We start from the raw sequence: 17,692 nt of genomic DNA, 5'->3' as shown, positions 1-17,692 counted from the left end.
CAATTTAATGTACTTACATGTTTATGAGTAAGCTCCCTCCCTTCTCCATTGAAAATAAAGCAAAACCCAAAAGATGGTTCCCTTAGCTTGGCATCAGAACTGAAAACATGGGAAAACAGCTATCCTAGCTGAAAATATGTGGACTAGCACCTTTAAAATTTCATGTGACAGATCAGATCTTGTTTGTTTTATCCTCACAAAACTAAGGAGGGAAACTTGTTCTTTTAGGAGGTAGATGTGCCAGACTGTCTTGCACAGAATCAGGATAGCAAACCTGTTCATATTTAATGGACAAATTTAAGTCTGGTTCAACTGCAAACTAATCTAATTTATTCCTTTATTGTTTAACAGTACCACATCTGATTTCACAGACAACCCGAACTAATACCTGAAATCTGTTTTTAATACTTTTCCTCTGTCTAATAGCGACTCTTTAGCAGCACATCCTCCTTCTGTATGCTGTTGTCTCTGACTCAGAATCTACAATTACAAAACAGAAAGGCTTTTAGGCCCAAAAATATCTTTCCACATCATCATTTAATATGTATAGAGGTGTGTGTGCTTGTGTTTAAAGGAGACAATGGTGTGAATTTAAAGACAATGCTGAGCGCTTGCCAGGCTTTGAAGCTAAGCCAAGCCCCATCATTCCCAGAGGTATTTACCCCCGTGTCTTCCTACCACATTGTTAAACACTACCTCTGTACGTTTTTATAACACCATTGTTAAGCTCAATAGATTTTTATTTGGCTGCTTTACCCCTCCCTCACTCTCCCATACTCCATCTCTCTGGCTAGCTGTGTTTGCATTGCCCCGTCCTTTCACCTGGAAGTGTCTAGGTGTGTATTTATAGTTCCTTAGTCAGCAGACATGAGAACCAAGACCAAACATCCTCTTCCCCTCTGGAAATTGCAGAGACTGGAACAGCAAAATGTTGACTCTAATGTGTCTTGTGTCTCCTCTTAAAACTGTTGGTTTTGTTTTTAATCTAAATCTTCAGATGGATGACACATTTGTGTGACCTTTTCTTATTTAACTTATGTATAATAATTCATAAAAAAACCCCAACCCCCCTGCCACACACACATGCACACCCAGCATAAAACAAGAAAAATAGAGGACGACATTTCTTTTGTAGATCCAGAATGTAGCCTAAACCAAGTACAACAGTTTTCCTGTCTTTTTTTTTTTCAGTGCTTCCCTTCATGTTTTATTTACCGTAGTTAAATAGTCTGTACTGATCAACTATGCCTTTCTAGTTATAAAGTACCAATGTAGGGATTAAAAAAAATCTTTTGAAAGGCTCACAGATGAGGTTGTACTGCTTCACCATCACCATCATTTGAAACATCAAAATCAGAACAACTTTATTGATCCCCACAGAGGAATTACTGTATTACCACTGCACAACATGACAACAGCTCAAAAAGAGTAAGTAAATAAGTGAAAACTGCTATAAAAATCTAATCTTCATCACAAATACACATTAAGAAAATATAAAAAAAAATGTACAAATAAGAATGCACAATGAGTAAACTTGGGAAGAGGTAATAGAGTTGGTGATGTCATACACAGTTGCAATTGTATTGAAGAAGGTGAAGTGATCTTAAGAGCCAAGGCAGCATGTTGTGTCAGATTCAAGTTTTAATACACAAGCTAGCTGCACTGTATTTCAAATAAGAAAATGATAAAATTCTGCACGTTAGTTGAAAACTGAGCATATAAAATTTTATCTGTACCTCATTCGAGAAATCTTTTTCAACTTTAATGTGTGAATAATTACCAATTATTTTTTTTTGGTGAGAGGAAGCAAGAAGAACAAAATACAGGTGATGCTTTTGAATAGAAATGTTTTTTAGAAAAAAAAAAAATGTTTGTATTCCTGGTTTTATTTTTTTTAAAGGTCTAGCTCTGTTATGAGCCAGTAGGAATTTTTCAATCCAGAGCGTATGTCTCTTAAGTTTATTCATCCCTTTCTGAGAATGGCAATTAAAACATCACATTTAAGATTAATATGAAATCATAAAGAAAAACATAAGAAATGTGAATGTTTATAAATGTACGTGTATATTTATATGTCTCCCTCTCACCGTATATATATTTTTTCTTCTAAATGGGACCATCATTTAAGAAATAAACATCACATTGTATTGAAGAAGATTGGAAACTACAGACTGAGACCATAGACTCATTAGGAAAGAAAATGTTGCTAAATGTAAAAGCTGCTGAATCTATGATTTCAGTCATTACCATCAATCAGTGAGAAAACTTCGAAACACATTATGAAAAACTCAGTTTCAAACTTAGCATGAGGGGGAAAAAAAAGAGTGAGTAAAAAGTCAACATGAAAGTTTCACCAGACATCAGGTCCTCAAGAACTTATAGTTATGCTCATCATGACGTTCTAGACTGTAGTCCAATTTTTGCGACTTGTGGTTAAAGTTTGGTTAAAGGTTCAGTACATCCAATTTTTAAAAAGGCATAAGAAAACGAAAATGAAAAATTTGTAGTAATTCATTGTTTTCTTTCCAGGATTGAGCCATCCTGATTATTAGTTTTAGTGTTTCAAAGTCTCATGTCAGACTCACTGTCACTTTGCCTTTTATCCAGTTCTTGCTGGCAGAACATAGAGGGAGCGAGAGTGAGATGATGGGACGGGGGAGGAAGGATGAATTTGAGAGCAGAGGAGAAGGGAAAAAGAAGAAAGTGAGAAAGGGGTGAAGAGAAAGGCGATTTCGTTTCAGCCATCTGGTGTGTTCCCCAGCAGCAGCAGCAGCAGCAGCAGCAGAGCAGAAGAAGGTGAAGTCTGTCCGCATCTATCCTCTGGCTGCACATCACAAGCCCGCAGTTTGCCCAGTGCTGGCCTCGCTGTCACTCTGTGTGTGCAAGTGTATTTGTTTGCGTGTGAGTGTGTGTCTGCATTATGTGGCCAGTGTCAACCCCAGACACAAGCTGCTCTGCTGATTTAATGAGAAGGGCTAGATTGCCATGGCTAGGGCAGGCGCTGCTTTTTTTCCTCACACAAACACGCACTCAACGTGCCCAGGCAATCTCCCGCAGCAACGTCACTCCCCTCCAAAAGTCAACGCGCTTGTTACGACTCACGCTGCTCTCCTTCAAGTCAGAAAAGATGGAAAAAGTTCCATCCTGGACAAATCAACCTTTCTGTATTTTTGTGTTATTTCAGGAGTATTTCAGGAAGAGGGAGGCAAAAAAGAGAGAGAAAAAAAATGCTAATGTGTTTATGAGTAGGAACGAGTGCCTGGTCTCTCTGGCCAGGGTGGTGGCAGTGTGGCAGTGTTTTAATGATGCATCTGCTTGTGTCAAATGATTCTGGGCACATGGTGCAACCCAGGGCTGCTGTCGCCGAGAAGCGTGCACACACACTTTTCTTGAAAATACTCATACACAAGCACTTCTGCAAGCACCCACACACACCCTATTGCATCCCCCCCCCCCTTCCTTACACCCACACACACACACACATTCTGACGTGCACACTCCCATTCAGCTATGTACCGGGCAGCGGTTCACTCGGGCCCCCTCTGGTGCTGTGGTGGCTGGTTTTAATGTCCTTGCCTAATGATCTGGCACACGTCAAAAGGTAAATGATAATTTGCTTTAAGTGGAGCTTTTAGGCGGAAAAGCCTTACAAGGCTTAGCTGTCTCCCTGAAATGACAGTGTTTGCCACAAGCAGCTCTCGACAGATTTCATTTCAAATATCATTTCCTTATGAAAATGCATCGGACACAACCAACACCACGACTCTGCTGACTGTTGCACGAACAGACATAGCCTACATCTGTATTTCTGTGTGTTTCTAATTCTGAGAGATCCTCCATGAAGGAGTCCAGGATACGACTGAAGACGATTCAGTTGGAGACGGATGCCGGTAAAGGGACACAGCAGCAAGAATTACCCACAGAGAGGCAGAAGAGAAAATCACTTTTTTTCTGTGGGAATGATTTTGAAGCTGTGAAAGCATATTCTGAAGAGACAGCGCAAACATCCAGCCTTGGTGTCGTGTGTCTTTGTACGAGAAATCTGGGCAGTTTCTCATCACTGAAAAGGGGGCTCATTATCACTTTTGTATGCTCTCTCTATTCAATTCTTCATCAGGCTTTGTAAGCAAAAAAAGTGCTAAAACAGTTTTTTTTTTTTTTTTGGGTTGCCCAATTCTCCTCACTTGTAAATCAGTCAGGAGTTACTTATGTGATGAGCGAGTGGAGAAACTACTGAAAGTAAATTTTTTTAACACCACAACATGTTGGGATTGTGACAGCTTTCTGTGTTTTGTGTCTGAGTGAAAACAGAATTGATCACATTTGCATTGTGTCAGATGCACAAACTGTAAACACACAAGACATAACAGCACCACCTCTAGATATCTGATATATACTTCTCAAGCACTTACAATCTCTCTAATGAGACAACAGCAGTATCACCCCATCACTGCAACTCAACGGTTTTTATTTTTGAAGCGTTACGCATTGTGGACAGACTCAGATCTGATCTCAGACAAGGTGATACGAGGAAGGAAGGAAGAAAGGAAGGGTGACAGAGAACAGAGAAGAGGAAGCCGAGGTGAGACTAAACATCAAAGAAATGTGAGGAAAAGTAAAGTTGAAGCTAGAGTAGATCAGCAGAAACTAGACAAGGAGATGAGTGCTTGACAGCTGATCATAACATGCGGCTGTGGGGTGGATGCCTTGTCCCCTCGCCTGCCTCTTACTTCTGTCCTTTCATCCCTCTGCCTTTTTGTTTTTTTTAACAAGGCTTCCTTCATCTAACCCCCTCTGAAAAATCTATTCCTATTCCTTTTCCACACCCCATTCTCTCCTGACTCAAATATTGCGTGTTCAGAATCATCTCTCACACATCTGCATGTTCAACCTTTCAACGCTGTTAACATGCCATCCCGGCTGGGGAACTGTCTTTTGTAACATGGCGTTTAACCTATTTGGCACTTTCCTGTCTGTACCACTCAGAGGAGGAGGCTGATTTTACACAGCAGGCTGATCTGAGGTGGTTTAAACTAAAGTTGCATGCTTTTAAATTTTGTTCTGTCATTTATTTTGGATGGAAATGTCACTACCCGTGCGAGAATAATTTACTCTGACTGGACGGCATCACCGAGTGTTTCCATTTAAACTGCAGTGAAAAGAAAAAAGTCTCATAGAACCAGATTCAGACAGTTCTGAGTAAAACAAGACAAAAGACAAACAAGTTAATATCAAAGTATAAGGTGATTAAAAAATCTAATAGAATCACAATTTCTTTTTTGATTGGTCGACTGGAATATGGACTTCCCCACTAATAAAAAATAAATTGATATAAACTGGTGGAAAAGCTTGAATTCACATCCTGTGTGAGAAGAACCCACCCTGACGGTACAAACCAGATGGTGAAAATATTTGCAGGGCCTTTAAAGGCTTTAAGCTAATATAATGTCTTCTTGATATTCTGCAGGTGCAGTTGTCAACTTTATTATTTCTCCTTCCTTGGCGTTGACAGCTCTCAGAGCAAATATCCTGAAACATCAAACTATCTTTGGAGAACCATCTAATATACAACATTTGGTTCTACGAAAGGCTTACAGATACACATGGAGCTTTGACGGCTTATCCCAGCTTGGATGGATGCAACGAGCTTGATGCTCTTTTTTTATTTATTTATTTTTTTTATTATTTTGCCATCGTTTTGGACATCTCAGAATTGACATTGTGTCAAAGATGCTATCACTTTCTCTGTGCAACAGTACAGTGGAGCTTCTTCATTGGTAATGACGCTGAGTGGAGGGATCATCCACCCAGGGGCACAGCAGGCTAAGTTGCTTTCCCTCAGGTCGGTCTGCAGAGGCTGAATCACAAAATACCAACCAAAAGAGAGAAAAAAACCAAAGAAAAAACACAGCACGACAACACAAAAAGAGAGAGACAAGTGATAGACATATGATCATACTGCACAGTTAGCATTGTCAATCACTCGCTCGGTTTCTACCAGGGCAGATGTGCCATTACCTAAAGTATTTTCTCAGTCTGTCAGTCAGTGACATACTATCCTTCCATTAAAATGAAACCAAGCACAAACGTAAAAGAGAGAAGGACCGTGGGATATGTTGAAAGATAATACACTTGTTATCTGTCAAACAGGGATTGAAAAGGTTAAAGGTCGACCACAACCACTATATTGACAAGGGTTAGAAAATAAAATGCTTGTTTATATTTTATATTATGTCGTTCAAATTTTGTCACTGATCAACAAAGTGGATTGAATCTGCTGCCTGTGATTGGCTGATTGATTGGCTATGTCCAACCGCAGCTGGCCTACCAATGTCTGTGTGCTTAGCAATGGGGCCATCTGTGGCAGACCACCAGTCCTCATCCAGGAAGTTCTCCTTGTGAGTATCTTCCTGACGCCCACAAGGAGGTTATCTTGTACAACACAACCGGTCCAGACAGATAGTTCTGCCCATCCTGATCCGGCATCTGCCCGAGTTTTCTGACTCATAAAGGAAGTTTTTCATTGCCACTCTCACCAATTGTTTGCTCCTGGAGAGATTTGTTGGGTCTCTTACATAAGGAGTTTGATCTAGATCTGCTCTATATGTAAAGTGCCTTGATGTGACTGTCTTAAGCACTATATCAATGACAATGACAAATCTGGGAACCACATTTCAACTGCAGGCTCAGAAGTGCAGCATAAAATGACTGCAAGTCAGACTGGAGTCTGCTGTAGGTGTCTCTTGTGTGGGAAGATGTTGTGAGAGAGTTTTACCACCCATCTCAGGATGGTGTCGCTATTCCCTCCGCGTTACTCACAATTCTTCTGTGGAGGTGGAAAGATTATGACCACCAGCCATGTCATCAGATGTCCCTTCATAGACACATAACGTGCATGTAGAAGAGTGTCAGGGACGGTCAGTCTATCAGTCTGCAGATAGAATCTGTCCCACAAAGTGCAAGTGAGAGTGTGAGGTAAAAAAGGCCGGGGTTTGATTTTCGTTTTGTTGTGCAGTAGGTAACTGGAGGAGGGTGTAACGTCTCAATCACCTGGGCCCAGTGTGTCTGGAACTGAAAGACGCGATCTGGAGATGTGTGTGAAATGTTTTATTTTTGTCACTGTGTTTTGTACATACTGTTAGTTTAACTGTTTTGCTGAGCTGCATGAGCTCAGTATAGAGAACTGTGTGTGACCAATTTTAAAATACTGTAATTTGCCAACATGAGTGTCCAGAGAGAGATTATGCACCAAGTGCAGAAAAACGTGTCTGAACAGGGCCCCCTCTTGTGAATATGTGTTTATTTTTAAACCTCTTTTGTATGATTTTAAACCTAACACCGTCCAATCATTTCAAATATTCTGCCTGATATTGCAGCCAGGCAATTGCATTTATTTTCTCTAGGACACTTAAACTTTAACGTCTTGACAAAACATCTTTCTCATCCATAATCCTCTTTTTTTTTCACCTCTTTGCTTGTCTTAAACTGGTGGAAAAGACATGCTTTTAAGAAAAGATGGTGTGAAAGTGATGGGGAAATGTGATTTGAAGGCATTAGCTGTGTGTGTGTGTGTGTGTGGTCGGAGTAGCTGTGCGGAAAGGAGATGCTGTTTCTTTAGCTGCTGATTTCTTCCTGCTAAGGGCGAAGAGAAGGGAGGCCCTGGGGAAACAAAGCCTCAGGAAACGTCTGGATATCTCTTAAGAGGCTGTTTTCCCCCAGCTGTAATGGAGTGCGGAACAAAGAGAAACTATGTATTTGTAGCATAAAGTTCACTTCACGATCACTTAACTGTTCAGATTGGGAAAGAGATGGAGGGGAGCTACTAGGTTTTACACACTGTATAGCTGTAAGGCATTTTTTGAAATGGAAGCAAAAGACTGATCAGTACATTATAATTATTCTAATCAAAGCACAATGTTATACAAATACAATAAGAGCCACTGCTAATTATTATTTCCATTTTATTTCTGTAAAGCTCCCAAACCAATTGGAGCCTACTTTTGCATGATACAGTCACTGGATAGCATAGTTTTATATTTAACCCGTGTTTTAAGTCCCAAGTCAGAATGATGATCAGTTGATGGTGATGACATGATCAGAGTTATCATCTCAGACTTTAGCCATAAGACTCAGATAAAAACCGACCTGCCACACTGAGCCTTTTTAAACCTGCTCTTTAAAATGTATGTGGTCATCTGCAGAAAGCAGCTAGTCGCACAAATGCTGCCATAAAGCGATGAAGTTTGGGCTCAGTTTTAACGGTCCAGGTTGCACAGTGTGAAGTGTTTTGTGCAAGCATGTCCGTGCCACTTTTTCACAACAGTGAGAAAAACTGTTGCTGCACCAGACACACGGTTCAACAGGGCTGTAAGTTCCTTAATTACTCATGAGAGCGTTTTGGGTGTAACATGCAATAAACCAATCAGAGAGCTATCTCACATTCCCTTTAAATGCGAATAAGTCCAGTCCCAGCAGACGGCAGCTATGTACTCTTGATACTTCATCCTTAAATAACAGACAGCGCTGCGCTGAAATGAAATACACGCCTCATTTTAAGACCAACATGCCCATGGGTGCTCAGATGGGCACAATTTGCTATTTCAACACAACATGGGCACTGGATAGGAAAATGACAACTGGTCTGAAACTAGCAAAGACACTTAGGGCTGGTAAACAGTTGGGGGGGGGGGTGTAAACAGTTTCCTATTGACAAATACACACACATTACCATTCATTTATAGTCACGTTTGTGTGCCCCCATTAAAATATCAGTCCAATATTTACTCTTCTTTTAGCTCCAGTTGGTCTCCACCACTGCCTGGGAGCCTGGGAAAAATTTCCACCTTCTCCACAATTTTTAACCAGTCAGTCACTGACTTTGTTAGCCATGTTGGGCAGGGAATGGTGGTGTGTACAGTTGTGTTATTGGAGAACAGAACAGTCAAACTCTCGTATGACAAAACCAAAACAAAGAAAGAAAAACAAGTGGAAAAAAGTGTAGTGCTGCAGATCTGACAGATGAGTCTCAGTGGACTCATGTCTTTGGTCACCACCTTCACATCCTGAATGAAGCCATTAACAGTATGAAAATATAACATAATGCACCTGAAATGACTTATACGCATTATTGTGTGCATATTTAATGGGCTTGAAGTCAAAATAGTTTCTTCTGGTTTTAAAATGAATTAAGTTTTAATTATTGTGAAGAAGAATGAGAACGACTTCCTGAGATGTTTTTGATAAATACTTCTGCTCACGGCTGACATTTTGCTTATGTGTTTGTGCTTTTGGTGGCCTCCACCCAAGTTAATTTATTTAAAGACACTGACAAACTCCAATTACATGGGACCCCTCCTTTGATATGCTATTTTCCTTTCTTCACCAGCCATCTTTGATTCCTGGGCCGATCCGCCTCCTCTTGCACACAGCTGCCTCCTCGCTTGTTGTTCTTGGCACCACATCCAAAAGTCCTCCAGCCTTTCTGCGGCCCTCTCAAAGAAAAAGAGGGACATCAAAAGGCTTGAGCATGGCTCTGTCGACATGAACATCGCTTAACCTTCCTTGTCTCTCAAACGCCGAGTGAAGTCGTTGTATATAAGGAGGGGTGAGGAGAGGGGAGGGGGGAGTCTCAGACCCCCTTCGGCCCTTTGTGTGTAAACGTGACAGAGAGCCCTCTCCTTTTCCAACACAAAGAGCCCCAAGGTTCAAGCTCAGCTACTGATCCCCTTCCAGCAGCCACGTTCCTCCTCTCCTTTCACTGCCCTGTGTTTCGTTCGGCGTCATTCCATTCCATACCAAGCCATGCTACTCTCTTCAATTTGTTGTCAGCCCAACACAAACAGGTGCTGAGTGTCTGACCTTGACTCTTTGAGCAAATTATATATTTTGGATGATCTCCCTCCCCTCTTTCTTTCTTTCTTACACTCAAAATGCTGAATTCTGACTTTGGAGTTCCTGTTCATATCTGACACGTAATCCAGCATCAACCTATTAAACTCCAGTGAAGCTAATGAATCACATGAACCAAGGCCCGTCATCTAGTCCATATAAATTCTTCCTTTCCTGTTTGTTAATATAATTTGATCTAAACTTTATAGTTTTTTGTTTCATCTGTGTGGGTTGGAGTCAAATATAAAAATTCATAATCGAAATTTGAAAAATTGATACTCCCATGCAGGATAAACAAAAATGTCAGTCTTATTAGACATTGTTCTTTATTGTCATTGTTTTAGTTTCCCCATGCAGGCTTTCTACTAGAATGGTCGAGCAAATTCAAACTGTCAGTTGTATTTATTTCCTGTGTTGTGTTAGGTCATTTTCAGGTAGGTTTTTGTAATAAACAATACAGCAAGGGCCAAATCATTCCTAGAAGAAATTTTGAGTTGCCTATTCACCTAAACATGTATGTCTTTGGGCAGAAACCTAGCCAAGCACGGGGAGAACATGCAAACTATGCACAGAAAGGCCCCAGGCCCGGGAAACAAACCCACGGCCTTCTTGTTGTGGGGCAACAGTGCTAACCACTATGCCGCCGTGGTGCCCATTTTCTTTTTTTAGATGAAGCTAAATCGATAAAACTGTTGTCTGATCTAGAGTCATGTTTGGATTTAAACTTTCAATTGTGGCATGTTAACAAGCTAAATAGGTATAAATACAGAGTTGGAGTGTGGACAAAAACCACATGAGCTGTCTGTGTAGAAATGGGAGTTGGCAAGATTAAGAACCTGTGAATATATTGAATAGTTAAAAGAGAGTTCTTTAACAATAGCACACCTCCAGCCCTGGTTTAGAAATGTACATGAAAACAGAACAGTCTGATCCTGCAGTCAGACAAATACTGAAGCATTAAAAGTACATATTAGGGAGGAGCAGGCCTCTCATTACATTTCTCATAAACTTGAAACGCAGGTGAAGTATGAGCTACACGTGATAGTTTGAAAATGATAAACACGCAGCTGTTTGTGAAATGTCAGGTGATCCTGCTAATGAGAACAGTGGGCTCTTTCCTGCATATGTGTAGTAACTCAGCGGTAACGTTTGAATGTTGTGTTGTGGCTTTGCAACGCATCCTGTGTAATAATAGACCTTGCAGCAAACAGGGCAAGGAGGGGAGTTTTGGGGGGTGGAGGGGGGCATGCACAGTGGTGGAAGGCATCGACGGGACACAGCGTGTGTGGCATATACATATTCACAGGGGTACATATACATGTTTATATGCAAGTGCGTCCCTGTGTGTGTGACTAGGCTTGTCGGTTACCAGGGAAATGGATGTGTTGGCCCCATCAGAGAGTCTCCAGCTGGTGGAGAGGCTTTGGAAATGGTGCCTTGGCAGCCAACGGTCAGGGGGGAGTTTGCATCTGTGCTACCTTGGCACCGCACTGGATTGTGGTTGTGGTAGATGGAGGTTGATGGAGGGGAGCTGGGTGGCTGGGTTGCTGGGAGCTACGGAGGACTGTGTTTGTGTGTCTGTGTGTGTGTGTGGGCTGACGGCCACCTTTTTTCACCTCTTAACAACCCCTCTCCTCGCACACACGCGCACACATCTTGTGAAGACCTTCAGTGACGTGCGTTTATAGCCCCTAACCCTGACCCCAACCATCACAATCATTTCCTGCCCACTTGGGGGCGGCAGAAACAAGTTGTGAACACAACACTGAAATGTCATCACCTTTACACAAACAGCTGCTTATTTACAGACACAATGGACGAACCCCAACATTATTTATTTGCGGGTTGTGCCTGTGGCTAACGGCAATAAACTGGGCGTTTTCACTGTGTTTTTGGTCTCTAGCAATTTCAAAGGGAGACATCAGACTCTCTAGCTGCTAACAAGAGCTGCTCACTAACTGCATGTGTCATTGCCACTTTAACCGTTAAACCAAATCTTGGTCTTCTAACGGGGCCGTGGACAATGAGGACAGGTGAAAATGTGCACACAATGGCGCTTTGTTCTTTGTTGTTCAAGTTGACACTTGGTGGACGAGCAAAATGCTGCTGTTGACCACACAGGGCTGACCTTCGAGGGGACCAGGAGCTGGACAGAGCGATCATAGCGCTGATCATTTCATCTCCTCTGTGCAGCCATTTTGCCAACCCAGTGTTGTAATTTCTGCTTTTCTTTCAACCAACTGCTGATTGAAAGTTACCAAACTAGCGAAGACACATTTACCCCCATTAGGAGTCAAACGCTTTCAAATTGTGTATTATTATGATCGATGGAAGAGAAAAACACTAGAGCTGTATTCTGACCACAGGAACTTTCCCCAGATACCAGGAACCTCTTGAGGAACCCTGTGTGTTCTGGCCGGAGGAATCAGCATAAAAATGATTGATTTGCCCAAAGCAGTCCCTGCTTTCTAATGGCCTGGGAACTTTGTGGGTGCATCCTGCGGTGTTCAACACTTATTGGTTGAGTACCCACAGCATTCTATTTCACCCATTTTGAGTCCACAGCTGCTTGCCCACCACTTTTGCATCATGCCGGAATTGTTTTCTGTTGTCAAGAAATTTGTTTCAAGATGGAAAAAGTGAGGAAAATATTCGAATGCTGGACCAACAACGAGGCCTCAAGTTTGGTCAGCATTTCTGTTGAAGAATATGATTGTTGCCTTTGTTTCCTTCTTACTGCCACCTACCGGAATGAATATATATTCCGGTGACTTTGATTGCGTTTCCATACATCATCAGCCTGATTTGCATTTTCTCCCTTCAGGCCAGAGTTGGAATGAAAGAGACACTGGGCCACAAGAACCTTTTATTTCCTGAAAGAGAATTACCAGAAATGAACATTGCTGTTAATTTTGGTCTCAATGTGCCTTGTCAAAATATTCAAATGGACATATCATAGAATGAACAAATACACTAAAGAAAGTATAAAAGTATAAATGATAGAATAAGACTGGCGATTAAAGTAAATTCTGAGCATGCTAGCATTTTTGCTACTGGCTGTGCCGTCACATGGCCTGGGCCTTGCCGATGAGACACTCATCATCACAGAGGCGTGAATTTGATTCTTATCTGATACAAAAACAGATGACGGTGGATAGAGAGAGCTCTCTGCTTTACCTGTCTGTCTCTCTAACCTCTTCTCCCTCTACTCCTCCTCACAATCTGGCTTCCCCCTCTATTTTTTCCACCTCATTTTTCTCCCCTTCTCTCCATTATTCACTCTTTCTATTCACCTTCATTTATCCTTCTTTTCCCCTCAGTCTGTTGCTCTCTCCTTCTGCTCTTTTGAGCAGAAAGAGAGATCTCTTGCTCTATCTGTCTGTCTGTCTGTCTGCCTTTCTATCTGTCTGTCTGCCTGTCTGTCTGTCTGGGTCTGCCACATGCTCCACTGCAATTATTTTAATCAATTCCAGTGTCTTAGTTCTTGCTCATTCATCCCTGTCCCAGCTGTTTTTATCCACCGGCAAGTGTCGTTAATATGTTTTTCCACCACATGTGCCATGGATTATAGCGTCTGAGGACAGTGATGATTGGAGGAAGTGGTATGAGATGGGCGTTTAGTCAGGCTATAGCTGTAGCGGTCAACATATCAGAGACCTTTATGGCGAAACACAAGTAACCGGGAAATAAGCTTGAAAACAATTGCCTGACCTCGAACCTTGATTATTTGATTTGTTCCCATCGTGTCACGGCATCAGGAATGAACCTGTGAGTGTATGTGCTGTATTGTTTTGGCGTATCCATGAAAATAAATGAAATGGGGTTGTTAAAGGTGGGTGGGTGGGGGGGTCACCAACCTTGTTCTGCAAGACACTACTAATCACCCCTCAAGCCTGAATCATAGATTATTTCAGATTTTCAGTGCACCGAGGTTGTATTGAAAATCAGCTGCCCTGTGTTGTTTAACGTTTCTATGTGATCAGAACAAGAACCATGACGACGACGTCATCTGTGGAAAAGATGAAGGAGGACACAGCTGGATCAGGACCAACAGCTATGATACACCCTGTCCCTTCAGATCAGTTTTCAGAGATTGCTAATGGAAAGATGGAATCACCATATTCTGGTCCTCTCCTCTCCCCTCCGTTTCCATTTCCAGCAACTGTGAGTGTGAGTGCAAGCAGCAGTGGTGGTGGTGGAAGTGTGAGTGGCGTGATATTTGAATCTTCTTTTCACTGGGCTCACCTGTAATTTCTTTCCCCTTTTCTGAATGATCAGGTGAGAATTATGTCTTATCATTGCTTGCTAGCAGTGTAAAGGAGTCTAGTGGAGCTGTTTGTGGCTTCGGGAGATACCTCCTCTGACTATAAGGCAGGGAGTCCGGATATTCCCCCCAGATGCTGCTGTGTCTGTGGAGGAGGTTCTGCTGGCTGTTGGCGAGAAGGTTGGATATGACAACATCTCCTTTGCATCCTGAATAAAGAAAGGTGTGGTGGGTTTTCTCAAATCTTACCCTTTGGTTTTACAACAAATTTCGAGTGGCGTGATTATTAGAGAGTTGTTCCAGTTACTCCACTCTCAGTTCCCTCCACAAGGTTTTCTGACGCCGCTGAGGGCTCTGGTTACCCCCGTGTCCCCGCCCATGGTCGCGGCTGCTCCCTTATTGTTCTTTTTTTTTTCTAAAGAGTTTTTTTGTTGGTTGACCTTCAAATGTGGCAGAAGTGTAGTTGCTTGAGATAGTGGTCAATAAAATTACTTCTTAAAAAACCAAACCTCTCCTCTCCTCCTACTCGCTGACACATAAAGATTCGACCCGCACGAAGACTAATATTAATACAACTGGAACTAAACTATTGCAAATGTAGTACAGTGAATTTTTATCCCCCTATAATCTCTCCGCTGTGATCATAGTTATGACTAATAAAGCATAGGCCAATGCTGAGTGCATGAATGATGACGGGAGTCGGCCGTCAGTCTCCCAACATTAAGTTTGGACAAGCTGCCAACCTTCATACCCTTATTTTCCGACTCGCTACATCAAGGACTTCCTGCAGTGGTTAATTGTTGGCACCAAATGTAAATTGCAAGGTGCAGAATCGTACAACACGGACGCTGTTTATAACTTCATTTTGAGAAAGGTCATTTCCAGGACATATATGAACAACTGAGAGAATGATTAAAATACGAAACCTCAGAGTCATCTGGTTATTTGGAGCTTCATTTCAGTCATCGTACTGCTCAACTCATACTGCTTACTGTGCAGATCCTTGTCCTGTGTGTGTGTGTGTGTGTGTGTGTGTGTGAGACTGGTTGAGGAGAGAGTTTCTGGAGCTTCACTTCCATGTTCAACAGCATGTTTGCATGTTTCAGCTCAGAGCTTCCCTCACACTAATCCGTCCTTATCTTCCAGTGTGACAACACACCAAGAGGATCTTTAAAGAAGATGTTTCTCTTTTACCTCTCCGAGCTGCTGCACCGATATTGTTTTAGTGCTGAATATTCATGTCACTCTGTGTGTGTGCTGTGTCTGTTCTCTCCTTGCAAATTTACTTCATTTGAGCATATATATGAGTGGTTTTAATTCTGTGGAAGATAAGCGCGTATGTGTGCGCACCGGCCCAGCTTGTGAATGCCAGTGTGGATGTGGATGTTGTTGTCATTCCAAAGCTCCTCCAGCATCAAACTCTGACTAAAGGTTGTCTGCACGTTTTGACATTAGATAAATGCCTGCTCTGGTTGTACACACAGCTGTACCAATTCTCCAATAGGTCTCTCTCTGTCTCCTTCTATCTCTCTGCTTTCTCCCTCTCTCTCCATCCTGGCTGATCTAATGACTCACAGGAATGCATCGAGCTGCTTGTCAGAGATCAATCATCTTCCTCAGGTCGTTTACCGATTGTTTGAGTAGTGGGCCATTAGAGAGGAACTGTTTGGAGGTGTTTTGTGAACCTAAGCGGCTCCAAAGGTCAGCCAGAGAGAGAGAGAGAGAGAGAGAGAGAGAGCGACGGAGGCAAGAAGTGAGGGAAATACAGACCAAAAAAAAAAAAAAAAGCGTCAGAGTGTGTGTGGGCCGCTGCAGACAGTGGAAGAAGGAGCGGTTGAAGACAGGTAGAGGCATGGAGACAGATAGACAGGCCTTGTCAGCCCTGTTGCATGGCTCTGCTGCCCTTTGTTAGTATGAATGCTTAAACAGCTCACCACAAGTACAGAACCAGAGATTAATAATTCCCACACACCTACTGACAACCATCCCTGATCTGAAATATGCATGGTGGAGGAAAGAACAAAAGACAAGAGGACGAGGAGAAGAGGAGAAAGAAGAGAGTTGGAGGGTTTGGGGGGGCGACCAAAAGGGCCTGCTAGATCGTTGGTGCTGAGCCTTATGGAAAAGCAATAGATTCTGTTTTATGTGGCTTGTCAATAGCACCTAATGAGGAAACCCACCTGTGATTTGCGTTGTGCATTGAGCGAAACCCCTGGCCGTAAACTGCTAACATGAGGTGCCATCAACTTTTCAAAAGCCCTTCTTCCTGAAACAGCCACATCTTCGCTTTTGAAATGAAGTTGTGAGATGGTGTAATTTAAAGTTGTTCTGTAAAGGGATAGAAAATGTCTCGTTTTTCTTTTATTTTGAAAGAGATTGTGTCAGTGTGTGTGTGCGCGCGCGCGCATGTTTGTCTCTCTGTGTGACACCGTCTGTTCTTTGAAAAGAAATGGACTGGGATTTCAGCAGAAACAACAACTGATGATTAAAAGGTTTTATTGCCAATCTTTCTGTGGAGTCACAATCATAATGCTGAGGTCATTTAAACAGCCTGAAACTTTGCTGCTCATCTAAGAGTGGCTGCAGGAAGTAAAACGCTGTGGCATCTCATTTTAAAACAGAGGAGAGGAGCAGAGTCGACACCAGATATGAAACCTGAATTTCTGTTGAGGTTTGGCTTTTGAACCTGCTGTCGTACAGTAATCTGACTGCTGTGGTTGAAGTTATATTTATAAATGGAGGATGATTTAAGGCGGTTGCGTCTTGGCAGTAATTGGCGGTGTGGGGAAGACCTCTGTTGCAGACTGTGTCTCCTATCAGACAACACTTCATAGGAAAGAGCTGAATTAAAATCAGCTGTTTAGCAGCTGATGTAAAGGCAGGTTTCTGTTATGGGGACATGATTGTGATGAATAGTTTCAAGTTTCAAATGCAAAGACAGACAAAGAGAGAGGGAGCTAAAGAAAGTGCCAGTATCTGGTGCTGATAAAAGTCTTCCTTCTGCTACAGCAATCACACCCAAGGCCTGAAAACCATCAGTTTTCAGAATATGATTGCTAAACAAAGGACACGATAAATACAGTCAGGCAATTATTTTATTTTCTTTGGCTGCTAGTTTATATTCTTAATGCTACTTTAATCTATTTTTTGTTTGTTTATTCATTTTTTCCCCTCTTGTTTTTCATTTTTTGGTTGTTCCTTCCCAGTTCTCACAAAGGGGGAGAGAAAAAGTAGGGCGCTCACTCAGAACGCAATTACTACTCAATCCCAGACTCCTTCTATAAGGCACTGAATTATTTTGTTTTAAGAACAAACAAACAAAACAGGGACTTTCAACCGGGAAGAATATTTAATTGTTTTTTGATTACTTAGGAATGGGCCATGGGAATAGGCCTTAGTAAATATTTAAACAGATTCAGCATGATGCCATATTTTCACTCTGCCATTAACGCTTTTAAATGATTGTTATTGTCATCCGGTTTTGACATTTGCACTGAAAACGATTTACTAAAATATGAAGAAAATAAAACAAACAAACAA

The sequence above is a fragment of the Echeneis naucrates genome, chromosome 3, assembly GCF_900963305.1.
Source record: "Echeneis naucrates chromosome 3, fEcheNa1.1, whole genome shotgun sequence".
In the NCBI taxonomy this organism is placed as follows: Eukaryota; Metazoa; Chordata; class Actinopteri; order Carangiformes; family Echeneidae; genus Echeneis; species Echeneis naucrates.
The sequence above is the reverse complement of the archived record's forward strand: the minus strand, read 5'-3'. Positions refer to the sequence as shown.